The sequence below is a fragment of the Myotis daubentonii genome, chromosome 3 (assembly GCF_963259705.1).
Source record: "Myotis daubentonii chromosome 3, mMyoDau2.1, whole genome shotgun sequence".
Lineage (NCBI taxonomy): Eukaryota > Metazoa > Chordata > Mammalia > Chiroptera > Vespertilionidae > Myotis > Myotis daubentonii.
This window is the reverse complement of record NC_081842.1, coordinates 175,649,144-175,668,546: the sequence shown is the minus strand read 5'-3', so window position 1 is coordinate 175,668,546 and position 19,403 is coordinate 175,649,144. Positions and strand designations below refer to the sequence as shown.

Below are 19,403 nucleotides of genomic sequence, written 5' to 3'. Positions count from 1 at the left end.
TTTAAGGGCATAAGGGTCTGGAATCAGCCAGATCTGAGCTGAGCTCCTGGCTCCACCACTTAGTACCTTTGTGACCTAGAGCAGAGGTATGAAGCTTAGAACCTCACTTTACTCACCAATACAATCCTATATAATAAAAGGATAATATTCAAGTTGACCCTAATGGCAGAACAACTGGGAATGACCAGTTGCTATGACCTACACTGACTACCAGGGGGTAGACGCTCAAGTCAGGAGCTGCCCCGTGGTGGTCAGTGCACTTCCACAGAGGGAGCACGACTCAGCCAGAAGCCAGCTCATGGCTGGCCAGTGCAGCGGTGGTGGCGGGAGCCTCTTCTGCCTCTGCAGCAGCACTAAGGATGTCCAACTAATGGCTTAGGCCTGCTTCCACAGGGGAAGCGGGCCTAAGCCGTTAGTCCAACATCCCCTGAGGGCTTCCGGGCTGCCAGAGGGATGTCTGACTGCCAGCTTAGGCCTGAACCCCTGGGGAGCGGGCCTAAGTCAGTCAGACATCCCCCAAGGGGTCCCAGATTGCGAGAGGGTGCAGGTCAGGCTGAGGGATCCATCTCCCTGACCCCCAGAGCACGAATTTTCATGCACTGGGCCTTTAGTGGGAATAACAGTCATAGCTCATTGGGTGGTTGGTAAACATTAAACTGCTGTATTTAAAGGACTAGGCACAGTGTATGGTACATGTTAAGCGTTCAATAAAAGGGACCAAACCTCAGTGGGCTCTCCTCTCTCCACAGGCTTCCTCCTCAAAATAAACATCTGGCCAGTCTCCCACAGCCTCGAAGACTCCCTCCTTCTTCCGTCTGCCTCCCTCGCATTCCCTCCATTTCAGAATCTGCTTCAAAGTTACTTCTCCCGGGGCTTCTTCTCTTTCCTAGGACTCTAGCTTGCATTTGACCAAGTGATCTCATCAATTAGCCTACACAAGCCCTTAACCTCTCAGGACCATAACTGTCCACCGGGTGGTTGTTTCAAGGGACTGGTTCTCATAATGTCGGCCAAGCCATCAACACAGGGCCTGGTGGATGTGTGGGGCCTGGTGGGTTTGTAGGCTGATAGGAATTGTCTAACCAGTTGCCCATGTGTGCCTGTAATTTGTAAATGAAGCTCTGGATATACATCAAAACCTTCCACCCAAACCACAAATTATGTGCTCTTACAAATTCCCCAAACTATTAAATGGAGTTTACAACTGCTCAAGAATGTCTGTACTAATTAGACAGAGATAGATGAAAGATGAGGATGAACGAGGGTAGGGAATTGGGAACTAAGCTTACTGACTTCCTGTCGGGGGCTCTTTCCCTTTTGGTGCCATGGACACCCTTTAGCAGACTGAGAAAACCTATGAACCCTTTCTCAGAATGTTTTAAAATATGTAACATAAAATGCATCACTTGACTACAAAGGAAACCAATTACACTGAAATACAATTATTAAAAAATCTTAAAATGAATGTGTAATGTATGTTCTTTATGAACACATTAAATAGCCAACTCTAGCAGCGGGTGGAATAACTGCTTTAATCTCAGAGCTGCAATGGGCATAACTCATAGCCCAAGATGTCTGCAGCAGCTGAACTGTGATATGAAAATATCTGTGATTCCTACTGGTAACAATATCACAGGTACTGCTAAGACATGTGGTTTATTGCCTACGTTCATAATTGAAGAAAATGCTAAATAAAGATGTTATTGCTTTTTCACCACCCAAGTTCACAGACTCCTCTGAATTCTACACATGGGCTGTTAACCCCAAGTTCAGAATCTCTGTTAGGTCCTTTACAACTCGGTAAGTATTCGTATTGGGCATATTATTGAATTCCAGCCCACCCTCATCTCCTTCTCCAGGAATCTCCCTCCACTCACTCCTCTTCCTGCTCCAAAAGCTCCTTCTATACACCTGGCCCTCCTCCATCCTCCACTCCCATCTGCTTGGCCCAGTGAGGACTCAGGTCTCAGTAGTATCCTATGCCCAGGCTGACCAGAGACCAGCCAAGACGTGGCCTGGAAAGAAAGCCTCAGCTTCTAGAGAACTGAGCTCAGATGTCAGGATCGTCTCTGGAACCTGAACTAACAGCAAAGAAGAGGCTGGTGTGATAGTGTGGTGAGGGGGGCGGTGTGGGCAGATGCTGACTTGAGCCAATGGCATCCAAAGTGAAGACCAGTTACCGCCTGCACCAGTGGACTAGCCTTGAACTCAGAACCCTCTCCACCCCACCTCAACGGTGTGCTTAGGTAGCAACGCTGCAGTGGACGGCCCCTCACCCTCCTCCCGAGAATCATTTAAGGGAGTCCCTGCTGTGTGTATCAGAAGGGCCCTCCCTAAGTCCGCATTATCAGTAGCATCTTACAGATGAGGAAGCTGAAGTTCGGAAAAGTTGAGTCATTTGCTTGTGCTCACAGAGCTAGTAAAATGGTGACGTTTTTATTCCCCCTTTTATCCTCCTTTTTTCGAGGAGCAGAGTGATGGCCTTTATTATTTATTTATTTAAAATCACATAAAATGATACATGAAACCCACCTCTCAAACTCTGATGTTACTGATAAAATGCCTCCCCACACACATATTCAATATTAAACCTAGTACATGTGGCCATTTTTGGATATATTCAGCCACCACCCAACTTGACATGACCGTTCTTTTAAACGCTTTCCCAAGAGTAGGATGGCTACATTTTCCAAGGCGGGGAGGGCATGGGGAGCGGTAATTAACAGCCGATGAGCCCTGCTGCCTGGTGCCCTGCTATGAAAATCAAAATCGATTTCACTGCGAGTCAGCATCTCTGGCTTCTGGGCAGAACCCACGCTGTGGAGGGAAATCGGCACTGAATTCCGCTCTTTTCTCTTGGCATGGAGCAAATTCCCCCCAATGCCGTATTTCTCCCCACTTGTCACTTCACGTCAGCGCCACAAACTAGACATACCAAAGGAAACTATAGACACTAAGGGTCCTTCCACACGAAGGGGAAAAGCCACAGTCACATGAAAACATATATTTATCCGGTCAATACGTTCTATTTGCTGCTGGGGGGAAATGGGGAAGGAGATGGGAATTAGGACTTGTGTTTTCTCCCATAATCCCTGTGTCCCCAGAAAGCTATGTGAGGGGCAGGGTCTGGGCCCCAGCGAGACAGTGAGGCGTTCTTTTGAAAATAGATTTCTTTCCTTTGGAGAAGGAATGGTCAGCCTGCTTTGTCAGACACCACCAATCTATAAGTGCCTGCCTGCATATCACATTAACCATCTACTTGAAATCGTGGGGCAGCATTTATTTTATCTTGGAAACCATCGCAGGCCTATTTTTAGCCAGAGGGCCCCTCTTCTTTCCTTTAATCCTACTTTGAAATATTATTCATATAGACTGGACACGGTTCAGAGAAAGACCTACTAGACGCCTCTCAAACTCTGAGTCTGGGAGATCAGTATTCTGAAGCACAGAGAGGGTAGGGGGCCAGCTGTAAATCACACAGCCAGGTAACAGCAGATTTAGGCTCTGATTCCTAGACATCTGGCCTCCAAGCCCGCATCTCACATGACTACAAAATAGCACAAAGTGGTCTGGTCTCCAGGGACACAGGCTCTGTGAATGTTATCATTTATTAGATCCATAACCCTGGGCAAGTCACTTAACCTCTCAGAGCCTCACTTTCCTCATCTATTTATACACCGGGGACTTTGACATAACTATCTCTGGGATTATTCTGAGGATTAAATGTGCCAGGGCTTGACACAGAGGTGCCTTTTATTATACTGTACTGCTTCTGTGTCACATACAGAAGTGAGTGGGTCTGTCATCTGAAGTGTGATAACTGTCCGCACAACTGCCCAGAGATAGGAAGAAAAAAAAAAAAGATTGTTATCAACGCCATTTTACAGTCAGAAAATTCAGTTCCCAGCCTGGCCCCCAGAAATAACATAATTTGCATGACATCAGAGTTTCAAAAGTGAGCACATCCTCAGCATTCAGAAGTCCTAACTGTCCTCTCTCCCACACCTCCCAAGGCCTGGGTTGAATTAGAAGTAATATCCTCTCCTCCTTCCCACACAGAGCAGAACCCTCTATCACACTGGCTTATACTTCATGACCCTTCTTTGTAAACCGGGACCACCACAGTCCCTGGTACCGAGCGAACTCAGTGCAGTTTTGATGAATGAGTGAATTACTATCCTGATCTGCAGATAAGAAGGACTTGGTTGGCCCAGTAGCCAGAAGTAGGTGTCTTGTTGCAGAAAGCAAGAGAGAGGCCAGGCCAGCAGGCAAGAACTCCAGGGTTAACAAGCAAGAACCCCAGTCTCCCCATTCACTCCCTTAATCCTGCTGTATGGGGAAGAAGCTTTTGACAAGACCAAGAGCTGGGCCCCTGATTTTAAAGGTCCCATCCAGGGCCCAGAAGATAACTGTGAAGCACACGTGACCCTCCTCCAGCTAAAACAGATGTAATAACATTTCAGGCAAGGGGCAGCCAATAGGCCAGGGAGATGGCCCATCTGTCTTCCTAATTGTCAACTCTGCCCATAATAAGATTTTTCTCTCTGTCACAACCTTAGGCTGCTACTGAACTGAAGCAAAACCAAGATATCCATCTTCCAGCTACGTGCAATGGCCTTCACGAGGTGCCAGGGACCAAAGGAGGCTATTTGGCTAAAAGAAGAAGCCCTGGACCGGAAGTCAGGAGCTGGGTGGTGGTGGGGGGCAGGGGGAGAGGAGGAGGGTACATGCTCTTAACCAGTTGCAGATGCTTGGGCAGTCACTGTACCTCACTGGCCTCTGTTTCCTGTAAAATTAAAGTCCAAAGTTCAGGAAATGGGGTCAATGGGGAGGCAAGGGCTGTGAACCATGTGACATTTCATGCAAGATATTTTAGATTATATACATTTGAGATGTTTCTATTTCTTTTTTACAATATATTTTTATTGATTTCAGAGAGGAAGGGAGAGGAAGAGAGACAGAAACACCAATGATGAGAGAGAATCATTGATTGGCTGCCTCCTGCACGCCCCCTACTGGGGATTGAGCACTCAACCCAGGCATGTGCCCTTGACTGGAATTGAACCCGGGACCTTTCAGTCTGTGGGCGGATGCTCTATCCACTGAGCCAAACCAACCAGGGCTGTTTCTGTCTTTTGATTCTTCTCCTTTCCTCTCTCAAAATCAATTTAAAAAAATGTGTTTGTTTTAAAAAGATGCACAGTGCAGCTGATGCTCACTGTGACCGAGGCATGTCCAGGGAGCTCTGGAAACAACAAAATGGAGCATTTGACTGGTCAGGAGAGGCCTTGGCTCGGTTGGGGATGGGGTAAGGAAACCTTAAATTTAATGCTGAAACTCAAAGCTGAGTGTGCACTCACTGGATGAACAAGTAGGAAGAGTATTTTAGACAAAGGGCAGCATGTGCAAAGGCAAGAGTGTGTGTTCTAGGAACTGCTTGGAGTGTGACTGTGAGCAGAACAGACAGTGCTCACTGAGAAGGGAGGAGATGGGGGAAGTGATATGCCGTATAAGGAATCTTACACTGCAGGCAACGAGTTCATTCTAGTTTCAAAAGTCTAAGAGGAGCCACCACTCCCAGCATGAGCCTTCCTAGATGTTGAGCAGAGAGGCCTTGGTCAGTTTTGAGCACAGCTGCCAATAGGGAACAACTGGTGGAAAGACTTGCTGCTTCTTGGCAGCCTGAACAGGCATGGGCTGTCTAACCAAGATGCTGGTGTGCATGGGGGGTAGGGGTGGGGGGAATCTGGCACCTGTCTGTCAGTCTCTCCCCCCTTCTCTCCCAGCCAGGGGGACTCCAAATGCGCATTATAAAGGCTGAGAAAGGAAGGTGCCGATTGGCCTAGGTCCATGGTCGGCAAACTGCGGCTTGAGCCACATGCGGCTCTTTGGCCCCTTGAGTGTGGCTCTTCTTAAACCTTAGGAGTACCCTAATTAAGTTAATAACAATGTACCTACCTATATAGTTTAAGTTTAAAATATTTGGCTCTCAAAAGAAATTTCAATCGTTGTACTGTTGATATTTGGCTCTGTTGACTAATGAGTTTGCCGACCACTGGCCTAGGTGATGGGATGCAGAAGCAAGGGGCATGCCCATTTGGTTGAACCGCTGCTCATCACCTGGGAAACAGTCTTTCAGTTCCTCTAATCAACTCTGTTACTAAACTCAGGGCCCTCTCACATGCTGCTCCTTCTGCCTTGAAGGCTCTCTCCACACCCTTCAACTGGTTAATTCCAGTTAGCCTTCTAAGCAACTACTGTGCCTACCACAGATTCTCTTAGCACCTTAACCTTTCATTCAAAGAATGCAGCACTTCATAATTCTATATTTGAGTGATTTGATTCATGTTGGTCTTGGCACTGGACTGCAAGCTCCATGAGGCCAGACACTGTCCCGTTTTGCTCATTTCTCTATCCCAGTATCTCGCCCGTGCCTGGCTCAGTGCAAGTATTTGTTGGTTGAATGGAAAGCCTTGTGTGGACCCTGAGCCATTCTTCCATTCGCACTGCCCTTTAGCATTCCCCATAGCTCGCATTAAGGTCCAGTGAGGAGTTTGGACAGGGAAGGGGGGCGGGACTTGACAAGGCAATATCGGAGTGGACTCTACTTCTATCCCAAGTGTAGTTTGTTCTCCTGTGCCATCTTGAAGGGGCTCTAAGGCACCCGCAATTGGTTTACCCACCCAGGCAGGTCCTCGGGGATTGTATTTAATTCAATGCTTTCTCCACAGGCCTCCTGCTGGTCAAGGTGACATCTGACCACCTCCTGACCCTAATTGGTCAATAGAACTTTGTCCAGGCTTCAAGGGGTCATCCTCGAAAAGGGGGGAATCGCCTTCTCCTCTCCTGGAAAAATGTCCCCTCCTCTCCCTCCATTCCAGCACTCTGGGGCTCCTGGGCACTAAACCCCCTGGTTCCTGCAGCCCTAGCAGGGGGCAAGCGCAGATTCAGGCCTGATGTAGGGGCTCTGGGGCTCCCCCTTCCCATGCCCAGTAACTGGCCAGGCTGCAGGGACACGGTACTTGGGGGTCAAAGGTTTGACCTTAAAAGAGGGATGCGAGGGAGGGAATCTCACCAAGGGGTGCACGGGATCTTAAAAAGCGTCCTTGGCCGCCCGCGCGCCGGCGGAGCCCGACTGCCTCCACCCAAGGTCGCAGCCCAGCGGGAGCGCTGGAAAGTTCAGAGGGCGATCGGGGTAGGAATTAGCGGCCGGCTTTTCGGAAAGAAGAAAGACTGAGAGCTCATTTCAGGGAGTCCTGTGAGCCAGGGGCAGGGCGCTCCAGTCCTGCAAGCTGCATCCCGGACCGCAGCGCCCAGCTCGGAAGCGCTGGGCGGGGGCTGCACCACCCCTGCCGCAAGGACGACGCGGCCTTCCCCCTCCTCACCGGTCTCTTCTCTGCCCACCTTCGGGCGCCGGGAGCCAGTCAGGGCGCAAGGGGAGAGGCGCCCGCCCTTAGGCTGTTTCGGACCCCCAAAGGGGGCTCCGGTCGGCCCAGGATGCCGCAGTCTCTGCCGTCAGGGGGAAGAGGGACGCGGCGCGAGGAGGGGGCGAGGAGGGGGCGAGACGGGCGGCGGAGGCAGGGGAGCGTGGCGGGGCCAAGACCCTGGTGGCGCAGGGCTGGCTGCTGGCACTCCCACCAACGCAGGGCGCGGGCCGGGGGCGCGGGGCGCCTTACCTTGGCGAGCCGCGAAGTCCGGGGGAAGGCGGCCGGGCCAGCGGTGGGCGCACAGCCCGGCTTTGGGGTGCACGCAGCCTCCGGTGCACAGTCCCGTCTCGGGCGCGCACCCCCGGGCGGGCGCACACTCGGCGTCCCGAGCGCGCACACCCTCGGGCGCCCTCTCGCCAGCGGATTCGGCCGGAGCCTGGGGCGCACACCCCGCGGGTCACACCCACCGCGGCCCCCGCCCCAGCTTCGCCCCGCGTCGCCGGCCCAGCACCACCGAGTCCCCGCCTTCGCCAGGAGAAAAAAAGACTGACGCGCGCGGGCTTCGGTGTGTAGGAAGGGGCAGCACTTGGAAGTCGAGGGGAGGGTCTTAGCTGTGACAAACTCAAGACGCCTTTGGACAGTTTGGAAGAGAAACTTTCTGAAAAGAGACCTGAGACCTGATGATCTGTGTATAGCGCCTTTCTGATTTCCCAAAGTGCTTTCACATACGTTTATCTCAGTTCATCTTTGCCACAACCGTTCGCGGGGCATTTGTATGTCACACTAGGCGATGACTGGCCGAGCGGGCACTAGAACCCAGCCTTGATCATGAACCAGAGCTGGGTTGGGCTGAGGTACTCGCCAGCGGTATTTGCTCCTCGAGGAGGTGGAAGAGTGAGGGTGGGAGTGGGGGAAAGGCAACTTCTCTCTCTCCTAAGTCATGCCTTTATCCATTTGCTTTTTTCCTTCCCACTCACGGCGCTAGCCCCACCCAGGAATCCTAAATCTTTCACTTCACACTCACACCGCCCCCGAAACACTTTTTATCAGTTCAAAAGATTTTCATTAAGATTAATAACCGTGAATTATAATAAGATCAGTAAGTGCCAGGCAATATAAACTTAAAAGAAAAGAGCTGATATTGCCCCATTTTACAGATGCGGACAAACAGATATGAGAGGGGTACAGGGTAGCCTGGGGGACCCAGATCCCAGCTCTGGCCCACCATGTGTACCTTTCAAAGGGCCCTTTGGCATAGGGTAAGCTTAACCACAGGGGGTTCATTTTTGACACTGATACCCTGAAGGAGGAGATAATTTGGGGCAAGGGACACTTGCAGGACTTTCATTTTCCTGTGTTGATGGACACATGGTCATTACAATGACCTCACTTCCACCAGGCTCTTCTAAAAGCAAAATAACAGCCCCAGCGCAATAGCAAACTGCAACAGAGACTTGGCCCCAACATTGGGAAGAGCGGGGAGCGGTGGGGACTTCCATGACCTTGTGGGCAGCTCCAGGCTCCTGCCCAAGTGAAGTGGCTGCTGCGATTCAGTTCTAGTTCATTTTAGATATCTGGGGCAAGGAATTAATACAGTTGGATGTTCCCGCTTTTAAGAGAAGCTGTAAATTCAGATATTTAAGTGAAGTCTCAATTTGTTGATAGCTCGCTTTAAAAAATGGTAAATACTTGATATCTAGGTCAATGTTGTTCAAGCTAAATGAGTTTTTTAAAAAATATGTATTTTACAGAGAGGAAGGGAGAGGGATAGAGAATTAGAAACATCGACGAGAGAGAAACATCAATCAGCCGCCTCCTGCACACCTCCTACTGGGGATGTGCCCGCAACCAAGGTACATGCGCTTGACCAGAATCGAACCTGGGACCTCACAGTCTGCAGGCTGATGCTCTATCCACTGAGCCAAACTGATCAGGGCCAAGCCAAATGAGTTTATGAACAGATCCAGTTCATGGAGCAGGGGTTTGTGCCCTGGAAATCGGGGTACTTTATACTATTAACTTGGGCCTCCCAACACCCGGGTGGGATGGGCCCAGCAGAGATGACTATTCCCATTTTCTGGGAGAGGAAACCCCAATTAAGGAGGTTCCAATGATTAGCCCAAGATCACACAAGTCAACCAGAGCTAGAACCGAAACCCAGGCATTCCAACTCCTGGTCCTGGCGCCTTCCCTCTGCATTCTCTGATCTCATTAAGACTTTGTTCCTTGCTTTCTGGGTGTTGTGAGCCAAGTTAGGCATGAGGTGGCTCTGAGGTGTGGTGACAGAGCACCTTTCCTGGGAAGATGAAGCCAGAGTGCCAGCTGCTGTCCTCGAAAGCTTGGCCTGATGACTCAGAATGAAGCTGTGTCAGGAGGGTAAAGCTGAGTCAGAGGAAGCAAGCTTGGAACTGGGGCAGCCCAGGCTTCTGAGTCCCAGAGCAGGGAATCAGGAAACAGGAATAACGGACTAAGCAAATACACCTGCTCGTAGCCCCCGACTCCCCTCCTCAAATAAACCAGAAGCCACGGACACAGAGACATCAGCTAGAGCACTGCTTATTTTTCCTGTCATGACAGGAAAGTCAGCAAGAATGAGGCTGGAAAGTAGACTCCTTGGGTGGTCGTAGGACTAGGGGGCCTTTGCAGGCAGCAGGTCTTCTAGAATCTCATGTTTGGGCATGTCCACTGCAGGACCAGCATGGGCCTTTCAGACAGAGTGAGTCTGCAAAGCTGATTTAGAACGGCCAGACAGAACACTGCTGTAGCCTGAAGCTTGTAAGCAGAGAACCGAGCTGCAGGCAAAGAATGAGTCCTTCCTTCCCCAGCCCTTTGCTGGAGCTTGGGGTGTAGAAGGAGTAACAAGAATTCACCATCTACCAGGTATGTGCCAAGCTCTGAGCTGAACATTTTACATACATGGTCTCATCAGGAGTCACAATAAAACTAAAATGGTGGTTCTCCTGCCAAGGATGATGAGGTTCTGTGTCACTTGCCTGAGGACTCACAACTAGTACATGGGGAGGTAGGAGTCACACTTAGGTCTTGGTGACTCCAAAGACTAAACCGTCTCTAACTGAGGCCTGGAAATTGTGGCCAACATGGAGATATGTCACTCAGATTCTGCTTCAAGAAAGTACTGCCAAGCTGTAAGCACTGTGGTTAGTTGATACCTCCGTAGTGTGGTGAGCTCCTGTGGGGTCTACCTCAGTCAATGGTGTGCTGGTAATGTTGTTTTATTTATATATATTTCAGAGAGGAAGGGAGAAGGAGAGAGAGATAGAAACATCAATGATGAGAGAGAATCATTGATCGGCTGCCTCTTTCATGCCCCCACTGGGGATCGAGCCCGAAACCCGGGCATAAGCCTTTGCCTTGAATCAAACCCAGGACTCTTCAGTCTGTAGGCCAGTGCTCTATGCATTGAGCAAAACCGGCTAGGGTATGCTGGTAATGTTTAATAGCCAACTCTCACGGGGGGAAATTGTGTGCAAAAATACATTTGATTTTCATTATTCATGGTAGTTCTATAAAGTGGCTACAAATACTGAAATTGCTAATATTGAACTACTGTTCCCAGGGGAAATGCAGGGTTAAGTTCCTATAAGCTTCTGGGTACTTTTTCATCAACTGATCAATACATAACCTTGCTTTATGGTTTTGTTAAAAGACTATATATTATACTTTTAATATATAGGGTTTCCCCAAAAAATGTATACACACTTTGAATGATTATAAATTTAACATACAGTTAATTTTCAAAATTTAAAATAATCACCCAGTTAGTGCAGCTCAGTGGTTGAGCGTCGATCCATGAACCAAGAGGTCACTGGTTCAATTGCCAGTCAGGGCACATGCCCGGTTTGTGGGCTTAATCCCCAGTAATGGGTATGAAGGAGGCAGCCAATCAATGTATCTCTCTCACCGATGTTTCTATCTTTCACTTCATCTCCCTTCCTCTCTAAAAATCAATAAAAACATAAAAAAATTATTTTTTAAAGAATCAAAAGAAATGAATATATTTTTTTTCAAGGCCTGTTTTCAAACTTATGACCATTCTGGTCCAGGCACTGCTGATAATGTGAAGCAATGGAATCTCAAACATCAAGAATCCTTTTGTTCAGTATTTGTGTGCTCTCAATTTGTCACCATTGCTGGTTTTGTACTGAAAACTTTATATATTATGTATCTCCATTTAAAAAGTCTAGTGTCACTTTAGGATAAATTTTCTTTGTCCAAAGTTTGGTCTGGTTTCACCCATGATTTCAATTCAGTTAAACCTGAAAAGGAGTGAAAATTAAGGGAGTTATCAGCTGTTAAAGTGTGTATGCATTTTTGGGGGACACGCTATATATTGTTGATTCATTAGCAGTGCACTAATGGCCAACAATGCTATAACTCACACCTGAGAAATGTTGTCTTCTAACACATATATTTTCTCCATAAGGCACATCACAGCCTCTTTGTGCTTAGGTACACTAGGTAGCACTTCAAAACTATACTTCAGTGCTATTTTAAACAGTGAAATTGCCTACAAAAAAAGCACAAAAAATACAAAACAGTACCACTAAAGAGACTGTCAAAAGGACACTTGTTTACAGCATGAGAACTAAAACAAGAAGGCCAAGGGTTGGTCACCTTGTTCAACATCAGCTGAGAATGTGCATGTCAGGTGACTCAAAGCTTTCACCACTCTGCATCTCTGTGAATGACTGCAAAAGTGTTGCAAATATTGGTTTGAGGGTTACAAATAAATGTTAGCCAGTCAGTGAATTTGCAAACACAGAATCCACACATATGAGGACCAGGTGTGCATATACATATCTGAACATGCCTTCTGGGCCCTTCACATTCACAACCCATCCTTCCAGGTTTATCTCGCACTATCCTCCAGCCAGATTGGACTGTTCACCATTCTCCAAACATGTCCCATGCTTATCTAGCTTTGTGACTAAGTGCAGGCTGCTGTCCACATCTGGCTTCTTTCTTCTCTGCCTCCCAACACACACACACACACACACACACACACACACACACGCACAGTCTTCCCATGTCTGACTGATTCTGCTGTGCAGTTGTAGCTCCTGCATTAAAGCCTTTTTAATGCCCCAAACAATGGAGTTCCTTCATCCTTACAGCCATGGTGGCGTTTTGAAGCCTACATCAGACACTGATCATGTTCTACCTTATATTACAAGACCGCCTCAGTGATCTCCAAAAAAACACAATTATGATCATGCCACTCACCTCCTTAAAATTTCTCAAAAGGATTGCATTGCTCCAATAAAGGCTGGATGCTTTTAAGAGGTTTGAATAGACTAGCCCCTTACTACCTTGGCAGTCTCCTCTTGTGTCCTCCATATGCTTTCTCCTCTAGCCACATGTGACTCCTCTTTGTTCCTCTAACTCACTGGGTTCTTCCCTGCCTAGAGTTCTCGGCACATGCTATGTATTCTTCTGCCTGGAATTTTCCTCCTTTCAATTCTTTGTTTAGATAATTAATACTCATTCTATGAATTTCAGCTGAAACATTACTGCCACAAACATCACTTCTCTCTGATCAACCCCTAATCCCCAGACTGTTAGGAGTTCCTGGTCTCTGCTCTCAAAACATCTCTGTGTTAAATTATGTGTTATTGCCTATTTCTCCCACAAGATTATGATTACATGAAGAGAGCCCTATATCGTTTTATGTATTTCAGCAGCTAGTTCAGAATCTGGCACATAAATGTAAATTCCGGTTCTCAATAAATGTTTGATGAATGAACAAACAACTAAATCTCCATTATCCTGACATCTGTTGGGAGTGACGGAGAGCAAACAGCTAAAATAATGATGAAGCTTTTAAGTTTTCTTTCACTTTTAAATCACTATCTTGGTGTTTTATACTACACACTTAATTCTAAACTCAAAAGAGTTATTATTATTATATTCAAAAAGATTATGCTCCCACTACAGTATGTTATACACTAAAATCAATTAGATAATGTAGATTAAAATGTGAAAGCTAATCAATAAACTTCTAGACTGTAACATAAGAGAATACACATGTCCTATAAAGAAGCAAATATTTCTTAAACAAGACACCAAAAGCACTAACTCTAAAGAAAAACATTGATATATTTGGAAGATATTAAAATTGAGAACTTCTGTTTATCAAAACTTATTGACATAGACAACAACCATTTTATTCTCTCTTATGATTCTGTGGTTTGACTGAACTCAGCTGAGCTCCACCCAACGCTGGTTGGGGCTGAGTCATCTAAAGCTAATTTAAGCTGGAACATTCAAGATGGCTCTTTCAAATGGCTGGTTAGTTAGAGGGAAGAGTAGGCCCAGAACTGGTACAGCATCACTTTCAACATGATGTATTGCTTAAGTAGTCGCAGGGCAAGCCTAGATTCAAGGGGAGAGAGTAATAAAAACCATGAAGAGAATATAACAGCAAATCACAGAGAGGTTTTCAAAATTTATATGTTAGCAGTTGAATTGTGTCCCTCCATCCCCAAATTTATAGGTTGAAGTCCTAACACCTAGTACCTTAGAATGTGACCTCATTTGGAAATAGAGTCATTGCAGATGAGGTCCTTCTGGAATAGTGTGGGCCCCAATCTAATATGACTGGTGTCCTCATCAAAGGGGAAATTTACCATGTGAAGATAAAGGCGGAGATCTACAAGCTAAGGAGTACCAAAGATTGCCAGCAAGCCACCTGAAGCTAGAGAAAAGCATGGAATAGATTTTCTCTCACAGACCTCAGAAGGAACCAATTCCAACAACACCATCATCTTGTACTTCTAGCCTCCACAGCTGTGAAACTATACATATCTGTTATTTAAGCTATCCAGTTTGTGGTGCTTTGTAATGGCTTTACTAGGAAACTAACACAATATATAAAGAATTGTCTGCAAAGCAATAGCTATAAAACAATCCAAAAGAGAAATGGCCAAAAGTTTAAACAAACACTTCACAAGAGAAGATACTTAAAAGGTCAATCGTATGAAAAAGTGCTCAACATTATTAAAGAAACTCAATTTAGCCTCAATAAGGTATCACTGCACACTCCAGAACAGCTCATAGCAAAAATGTTAATAATATAAAGTATTGGCAAGAATATAAAGCAAACAAAACTTGTAAACATTGCTCCTGGAGTATAAATTGGTACAACCACCTTAGAAAACTGCCAGTATCTACTAAAGTTGAATATACATATACTCATGACCCAGCAACTCCATTTCTTAGCATAGATCCAATAAAAATGTGCACATATGTACACCATAGGACATAATCATGAATTGTTATAGCAGTACTATTCACAATTTCCCCAAACTGAAAACATTTTAAATTTATGTCCAGTGTAGAATGAGTAAATAAACTGTGGTTTAGTCATACAACAGAATACTATACAGTAGTGAAAATGAACCAACTACTGCTACATGAAATAACATGGATGAATTTCACAAAAATGAATGAGTACCAAATACAAAAAGTATAGACTGTATGATTCCATTCAATACAGTTCAAACACAGAAATAACTATTTCGGTAATGATAGAAATCAGGATAGTGGGTATCTTTGGAAAGAAAAGAGTGAATAGGAGGTGACACAAGGGGGTTTTGGGGGATAACAAAGTTCTATTTTTTAATCTGGGTTTATTTACAAGACTATGTTGCTTTGCAAAACTTCATTAAATTTTACCTTATTTGTGCACTTCTTTGTGTCTTATAGTTTAATGTAAATTTTTATTTAAAAATTAAATACATTCCCAAGTGTCAAGTCATCTCTACCCATTGATAATGGGAAATTTTGGTCACGATTTTCACATTTGTGATGATTTATAAATGTGCTCTACTGGAAAATCAATCTGAGCGTTTTGAGATTTTGTAAAGAGGAAAGAAGATGGTAAATTTTTTTTTTCCTTTCTTTTTTTTTTATTGCTTAAAGTATTACAAAGGGTATTACATATGTATCCATTTTATCCCCCCGCCCTAAACAGTCCCCTAGCCTCCCCTATCACCCAGTGTCTTATGTCCATTGGTTATGCTTATATGCATGCATACAAGTCCTTTAGTTGATCTCTTACCCCCCTACCTCCTGCCCCCCAACCCTCCCCGGCCTTCCCGCTGCAGTTTGACAATCTGTTTGAGGCAGCGCTGCCTCTGTATCTATTATTGTTCAAAAGTTTATAATGGTCTCTATTGTCCATGAATGAGTGAGATCATGTGGTATTTTTCCTTTATTGACTGGCTTATTTCACTTAGCATAATGCTCTCCAGTTCCATCCATGACGTTGCAAATGGTAAGAGTTCCTTCCTTTTTACAGCAGCATAATATTCCATCCTGTAGATGTACCACAGTTTGCTAATCCATTCATCTACTGATGGGCACTTAGGCTGTTTCCAGATCTTAGCTATGGTGAATTGTGCTGCTATGAACATAGGGGTGCATATATCCTTTCTGATTGGTGTTTCTGGTTTCTTGGGATATATTCCTAGAAGTGGGATCACAGGGTCAAATGGGAGTTCCATTTTCAGTTTTTTAAGGAAACTCCATACTGTCTTCCATAGTGGCTGCACCAGTCTGCATTCCCACCAGCAGTGCACAAGTGTTCCTTTTTCTCCACATCCTCTCCAGCACTTGTCGTTTGTTGATGATAGCCAGTCTGACAGGTGTGAGATGGTACCTCATTGCTGTTTTGATTTGCATCTCTCAGATGATTAGTGACTTTGAGCATGTTTTCATATGTCTCTTGGCTTTCTGAATGTCCTCTTTTGAAAGGTGTCTATTTAGGTCCTTTGCCCATTTTTTGATTGGATTGTTTATCTTCCTTTTGTTAAGTTGTATGAGTTCCCTATAAATTTTGGAGATTAGGCCCTTATCAGATATGTCATTGGCAAATATGTTTTCCCACACAGTGGGTTTTCTCGTTGTTTTGTTGATGGTTTCTTTTGCTGTGCAGAAGCTTTTTATTTTGATGTAGTCCCATTTGTTCATTTTTTCTTTAGTTTCAAGTGCCCTAGGAGCTGTATCAGTGAAGAAATTGCTTCGGCATATGTCTGAGATTTTCTTGCCTTTGGATTCTTCTAGAATTTTTATGGTATCCTGTCGTATATTTAAGTCCTTTATCCATTTTGAGTTTATTTTTGTGTATGGTGTAAGTTGGTGGTCTAGTTTCATTTTCTTGCATATATCTGTCCAATTTTCCCAACACCATTTATTGAAGAGACTATCTTGGCTCCATTGTATGTTCTTGCCTCCTTTGTCAAATATTAATTGAGCATATTGGTTCGGGCCGATTTCTGGGCTCTCTATTCTATTCCATTGATCTATATGCCTATTCTTGTGCCAGTACCAGGCAGTTTTGAGAACAGTGGCTTTGTAATACAACTTGATATCTGGTATTGAGATCCCACCTACTTTGTTCTTTTTCAGGATTGCTGCAGCTATTCGGGGTCTTTTTTTGTTCCAGATGAATTTTTGGAAAGTTCGTTCTAGATCTCTGAAGTATGCTGTTGGTATTTTAATGGGAAGTGCGTTGAATTTATAGATTGCTTTGGGTAGTATGGACATTTTAATGATGTTGATTCTACCAATCCATGAACACGGTATGTTCTTCCATCTGTTTATGTCTTCCTCTATGTCTTTTTTCAACGTCCTGTAGTTTTCTGAGTAGAGGTCTTTTACCTCTTTAGTTAAGTTTATTCCTAGGTAGCTTAGTTTTTTCGGTGCAATGGTAAACGGGATTGTTTTTATAATATCTCTTTCTGAAAGTTCACTATTGGTGTATAGAAATGCCTCAGATTTCTTGGGGTTAATTTTGTATCCTGCTACATTGCCAAATTCATGTATTAAGTCTAGTAGCTTTTTGATGGAATCTCTAGGGTTTTGTATGTATAATATCATGTCGTCTGCAAATAAGGACAGTTTTACTTCCTCTTTTCCAATTTGGATGCCTTTTATTTCTTCTTCTTGCCGAATTGCAATGGCTAACACTTCCAGTACTAAGTTGAACAGGAGTGGTGAGAGGGGGCATCCCTGTCTTGTTCCTGTTCTTAGGGGAAATGGTGTTAGTTTTTGTCTGTTGAGTATGATGTTGGCTGTGGGCCTGTCATATATGGCTTTTATTATGTTGAGGTATGATCCTTCTACTCCCACCTTGCTGAGAGTTTTTATCAAAAATGGGTGTTGAATTTTGTCAAATGCTTTTTCTGCATCAATTGATATGACCATGTGGTTTTTTTCTTTCAATTTGTTTATGTGATGTATCACGTTTATTGATTTGCGGATATTGTACCATCCTTGCATCCCTGGGATAAATCCTACTTGGTCATGGTGTATGATCTTTCTGATGTACTGCTGGATCCGATTTGCTAAGATTTTGTTGAGGATTTTGGCATCTATGTTCATGAGGGATATTGGCCTGTAATTCTCTTTCATTGTGTTGTCTTTACCTGGTTTTGGTATTAGGGTGATGCTGGCTTCATAGAATGAGCTTGGAAGTGTTCCTTCCTCTTGAATTTTTTGTAGTAGTCTGAGGAGGATAGGTTTTAGTTCTTCCTTGAATGTTTGGTAAAACTCCCCTGTGAAGCCATCTGGTCCTGGGCTTTTGTTTGATGGAAGCTTTTTGATGACTGCTTCAATTTCTTCCATAGTTATTGGCCTGTTGAGATTTTTAGATTCTTCCTGATTGAGTTTTGGAATGTTGTATTTTTCTAGGAATTTGTCCATTTCCTCCAGGTTGTCTAGTTTGTTGGAGTAAAGCTGTCCATAGTATTTTTTAATAATCATTTGTATTTCTGTGGGGTCTGTTGTTATTTCGCCTCTATCGTTTCTGATTTTATTTATTTGGGTCCTCTCTCTCTCTGCTTCTTGGTGAGTCTGGCTAGAGGTTTATCAATCTTGTTTATCCTTTCAAAGAACCAGCTCTTGGTTTCATTGATTTTCTGTATTGTTTTTTTGGTCTCTATGTCATTTATTTCTGCTCTAAGCTTTATTATCTCCTTCCTTCTGCTCACTCTGGAGTTTTCTTGTTGCTCTCTTTCTAATTCTTTGAGTTGTAGAGTTAGATGATTTACTACCATTTTTTCTTGTTTTTTGAGATAGGCCTGTAGAGCTATAAACTTCCCTCTCAGGACTGCTTTCAATGTGTCCCATAGGTTTTGGATTGTTGTGTTTTCATTGTCATTAGTTTCCAGGATGTTTTTAATTTCTTCTTTGATCTCATTGGTAACCCAATCAATATTTAATAGCATGCTATTCAGCTTCCAGGTGTTTGAGTATTTTGGGTTGTTTTTATTGTAGTTTATTTCTAATATTATGCCATCGTGGTCTGCGAAGACGCTTTTTATGATTTCAATCTTCTTGAATTTGGGGATACTTTGCTTGTGACCCAATATGTGGTCTATTTTTGAAGATGTCCCATGAGCACCTGAGAAGAACGTATATTCTCTGGCTTTGGGGTGAAGTGTTCTGAAGATGTCTATTAAGTCCATCTGATCTAGTGAGTCATTTAGGATTGCTGTATCTTTGCTGATTGTTTGTCTATAGGACTTATCCAGTGCTGTCAATGGTGTATTAAAGTCCCCTACTATGATTGTATTGTTGTCGATCTCTCCTTTGATATTTTCCAGGAGTTTTTTTATGAATTTGGGTGCTCCTACATTGGGTGCATATATGTTTACCAGGGTTATATCTTCTTGTTGTATTGATCCCTTTAGTATTATGAAGTGGCCTTCCTTATCTCTTGTTAAGGCCTTCACTTTGAGGTCTATTTTGTCCGATATAAGTATTGCTACCCCAGCTTTCTTTTCCTTTCCATTTGCCTGAAAGATATTTTTCCATCCTTTCACTTTCAGTCTGTGTGAGTCCCTTCTAATGAGGTGGGTTTCTTGTAGACAGCAGATGTATGGGTCATGTTTTTTTATCCATTCAGCCACTCGATGTCTTTTGGTTGGAGCATTTAGTCCGTTTACGTTTAAA

The 19,403-nt window shown here is 44.5% G+C and overlaps 1 protein-coding gene across 1 annotated transcript in view; it reads right to left on the bottom strand.

The window, feature by feature from the left end:
• Positions 1 to 7,885, bottom strand: part of KANK4 (KN motif and ankyrin repeat domains 4) — a 69,043-nt gene extending 61,158 nt beyond the window's left edge. The window contains exon 1 of the mRNA XM_059689319.1: positions 7,677 to 7,885. The gene's annotated coding sequence lies outside the window, so the exon portion shown is untranslated. The remainder of the gene's footprint in view (positions 1 to 7,676) is intronic.
• Between the last annotated feature and the right edge of the window lie 11,518 nt (positions 7,886 to 19,403).